At 50.0% G+C, this 4,270-nt stretch overlaps 1 protein-coding gene and 1 long non-coding RNA gene across 5 annotated transcripts in view; one reads left to right on the top strand and one right to left on the bottom strand.

The window, feature by feature from the left end:
* Positions 1–4,270, top strand: part of Atp2b4 (ATPase plasma membrane Ca2+ transporting 4) — a 101,419-nt gene that overhangs the window by 42,363 nt on the left and 54,786 nt on the right. The window lies entirely within an intron of this gene.
* The window catches only part of LOC116099392, a 4,731-nt gene continuing 2,725 nt past the window's right edge, over positions 2,265–4,270 (bottom strand). Inside the window, exon 2 of the long non-coding RNA XR_004122240.1 lies at positions 2,265–3,882. This is a non-coding gene — a long non-coding RNA (uncharacterized LOC116099392). The remainder of the gene's footprint in view (positions 3,883–4,270) is intronic.

Below are 4,270 nucleotides of genomic sequence, written 5' to 3'. Positions count from 1 at the left end.
CACACACACACACACACACACACAGAGACACCGCACACAGACACACACACACAGAGACACAGACAGAGACACCACACACACACACACACACACACACACACACACACACACACACACACGCAGAACACAGTGGTCATCTAGTCCCAAGAGGATGGAGATGACCTGGGCCAGCGTATCTATCCCAGACGATTTGGAAGAGGAGCCTGGCTCTAGGTCCCAGGGCATTGCCTTATCATGTCCTGATAATGTGAGTGCCATGATAGGATGGACCTGGGAGTGGAGGGAGAGCTGTGACATTGCCCTGGAAGGAAGGCACATCCTTGCTCCCACCCTCTATGCCCATCCTGTCATTGTCTAGTGAATCCTCAAGTCTCTTGGAAGTTCAAGGCGTCCAACTGGCTGTCACAACAGATAACATGCCAGGGAAGTCATTGTGCACGCCCTCTCCAGGCCCTGTGCGAGAACTTCCTTATGTTGTGCACCTAGGTTCAGTTTGCTGGGTCTGGGTGTGCTTTGAACTTAGTTTAACTTAAAAATACCTGGCTGGTGGCTTTGGGGAGGAGGATGGATTGTGGATCTCTGAGGTCACACTTTCTCTAGGTTGTCCCTCCAATGCTGACACTGCATTTCTTTCTTTCTCCTGTATCTCAGGTTGGCCTTGAACTACTACTGCTCCTCCTCGTCTTCTTCATCCTCCTCCTCCTCTTCCTCCTTCCACCATCCTGAATTGGGATGAGCTTAGAGACATGCACTACCCCCCACCTAACCAGGAAGCCATACTCTTCCCCTCAGGGAGGACTGGCCCACTGCACCCCAGCTCTAAGAGCTGACAGAGCACAGACAGCATCAGGGTCCTGGATCTGACCACAGAGTGCCATCCTGTGGTCCAGTGCCCCTGCCTCACTTGGTTCCCTGCCATGAAGTGGGAGTGATGAAAAGCAGTATGATGACCATGTACATGTTACCAACACTCTGGCAAAGTCCTCCCTTCTGCCTCTGACCTCCTTCCTGTGTGTATGTCTAAAGGGGGAGCATGCTAAGGTCAGTCTGCCTGGGAGCTGTGTGGAGGACCGTCTTAGGACAGTTCACACTTGGCTGCCCGAGGGACCAGGTTCCTATTTTGTCTTTGAGACAGTCGGTCGAATTGGGTAGCTCTTGATGACCTAGAGATTCTGTGTAGCCCTAACTAGCCTTGAACTCTCCATCCCCCTGCCTCTGGCTCCCAAGGACTACAAAAACTTTATGGCCAGGCTCTTGCCAACTTTCTTTTTCCTTTAAAAATAAACAAACAAAACTTTTAAAATTGCGTTTAACTTGTTTGTGTGGGGGAGTGTGCACGTGCATGCGTATGTGCCAAGGCACTCAGATGGATGTCAGAGAGTGACTTGTGGGAGTCCATTCTCTCTTTCCACTATGTTCATCCTAGAGATCAAATCAGACCATCCGCCTTGGCAGCAGATGTGCTATCCTGAGCTTTCTCATTGGCCTTCCTTTTCCTTGTCTAGACGGGGTCTCACACAGGCCAGGCTGATGTCAAATTTGGTCTATGAGCTGGACTTGAACTCTTGGTCTGCCTCTACCATGTACTAGGACTGCAGGGCCACTCTGGCTCTGGTCTGTGTGGTGCTGGGGATAGGACTCAGGGCCTCCTACAGGCTATGCACCCCACCAGCCCAGATCCATACGCCAGGTCACGTGACTCTTTGGGAAGTATTGGAATGCCAGAAAGATTCAGAGCTGAGCAGGACCTGACATGTCATTAGGGGTAGAAAGGCTAAGACAGGTAGAGGGATGCGATGTCTATCTGTGCTCCTTGGCTCCTCAGGTGTGTATGGGGGGAGGGGTACTGCATTCCCTTAGAGCTCTACCAGCCTAGAGCCCAGTTCATCCTGCTTTGGGATGGTGTCGGGGTGATGATACAGACTGGGTGAGAAAGGAAGGTTTGAACAATGTCTTTTCATGGTAAGCTTTGAGTCTACCACGACTTAGAAAAACAAATCAAAGAGTGGTTCACCTATCTCAAAGCCTTTATGGGACCAATAGGTTTCGGTGGGTCCCTGTGGTTTAAGGGTACCTCTGTAGCTTTGTTTTCATTTCCCTGTAGCTTTGCTTTTGTTTCTGAGGTAGAGTGGATTTGGATTCAGACTCAAACCCAGGCTGTCTGGAGACATGTTCGTCTGCTGTAAAATAAGGTTGTTGATGGACATTCGGTGACTCAGCACGTGCAGTGATGATAATCTCTAGTGGGAGCACAGCACCTGATCCTTGTCAGCCTCTTTACTAGGGACTATGTAATATTTTCATTCATATTATGTATACTTGGTATCGTTCTCATTTTTACACAAAGTGACAAGTGCAGCATCTATCGCAGAGCGCGTACCTAGAAAATAGTATTCCCCTCCTTTCCCACCTCTCTTCATCCCTGCCCTGCTCCTGACTGTGAGAAAAAGTGGAGTCCCCTTTGGGATGAGGGGCACTCATCAGAGCCGAGGACCGGCGCTGCTGATGTGGGGGGAACGATGGGGAGTGGGGTGGGGAGCTAAGAAGCAGCTCTCAGATTTCAGACTGATACATCCCATAGTCGGGGTCAACCTTCTTACCTACCCAGAGAGCTCTTCTCCATCACCCTCACATCATGCTTGACAGTGATTCCTGGAGTGTCCCCAGGTACTAACAACTTGCCCTAAAGCAAAAACTCTTGGCCCAGAGAAAAGGACAGAACAGAGTGGGATGTGAAGGTCTGCTCTCCTAAGCTGCTCCGGTAGAGTGATCCCTGTCATTTATTACTCCAGGCAGTCTGTCTGCAATGCTGCACCAACCTGAAGGCCTAAGTGCAAGCCCCCCACCCCCGACTCCTTTCCCCATTTCCCAGCATGCTTTATTGCCTGTGCCTCACCTAGGTATGGCATGGGACAATTGGGGGAGCGGATTCCTTTCATGTCTGCAAAGATGTCCTTCTCTGTCACCTACATAGGCAGAGTCACCCCCCTTCCCCTGATGGTCTGGAAGTGGACTCCTTCACAACCCCAGGAGAGAATCTAGGAGGAAGGGCTTCCTTGGACAGAACTGAAGGAAAGACTAATCAGGCTTCTGTCGAGCTTTGGTGACCTACGTCACGTGGTTGTCTCTTATTTGGGGTACTTGCTAATGAATCTCATTGCACTGCTCATCAGGAGGTGTGGGGTGGCACGCATCTCAGGTGCATCTGGAAGCAGGGCTGGGTGATCAAGTGAAGTAATGTGATTTCTTGCCCCAGGAAGAAAGGAGGCAACTTCAGCCTTCTAGCCTATTATCCCCTGGGTTAGAAAAGGCTGGAGACAGGATGGACCTATCCCAGAACGATTTCCCCTCCTAGTGACTGACTGACCCTGACCTGACAGAGGTAACTCCTCCCTGGCTGGAGCACTGAAGGCTCACAGAGTTTTTCTTTAGCAGTTGCCTAATAAGGGTAGGAGCAAGCTCAGCAGTTGCCAAGAGCTCACATTCTAGAAACTCCTGTGTCCCTCAGTGCAGCAGGACTTTAGTGGATTCCACTGAAACTTGAGGTCTCCATCACATGCTGTTACTTGGACTCTGAATCAGTGGCTAGACAGCTGAGGTACCAGGTATATGTCTCCGACTCTGCTGGAGCAGTTCTGCAGCACTCTGCCTTCTAATAATCTGTCCATGCTTCCATAGGTTGCCTGTGTGAGAGGAAGACTTTCTCTCTCTTGAACCCGAAGAGAGGTTCAAAGTAAAGAATCTGGACTTAGCCCTTTCTCGTTCTCTTGAGACCCAGGACCAGAGATGCTGATGACGCTTGCTAGTGGCTACGCTCCAGCTCATGGTATTTGTTAAGGAAGCAGCCTCAGAATTTTCTTTTCCTTGGAGGGTGGGGGCTCCCTGGAGAGGAGAAATGGAGAGGTTCATGGAGCAATTGTTCTTCCGCTTAAAGGACAAGAAAACAAAAGTTTACCCAGATCAAGTGAGGTTTTATCCCAGTGCTTAAATGCCCTGTGCTGACCAGCGAACATCCTTCCAATGTTCTGACACGCTCATTCATTAAGCCCAGAATCCCCTCCCTTTATTATTACCTTAGCACGATGTATTGGGTAGGGCTGATTCTTCTCCCAATTAAAGATTCTAAGCAGGCTAAAGGTGACTGGAAGAGTAGCAGGTGTGTTTCTGAATGTGCTGCTTATGTGTTCAATAATAGAAATATCAGCCGGGCAGTGGTGGCGCACGCCTTTAATCCCAGTGCTTGGGAGGCAGAGGCAGGTGGATTTCTGAG

This window comes from Mastomys coucha, unplaced genomic scaffold, assembly GCF_008632895.1.
Source record: "Mastomys coucha isolate ucsf_1 unplaced genomic scaffold, UCSF_Mcou_1 pScaffold1, whole genome shotgun sequence".
NCBI classification, from domain to species: Eukaryota; Metazoa; Chordata; class Mammalia; order Rodentia; family Muridae; genus Mastomys; species Mastomys coucha.
Note: the sequence above shows the minus strand (reverse complement) of the source record. Positions and strands in the feature narration are given on the sequence as shown.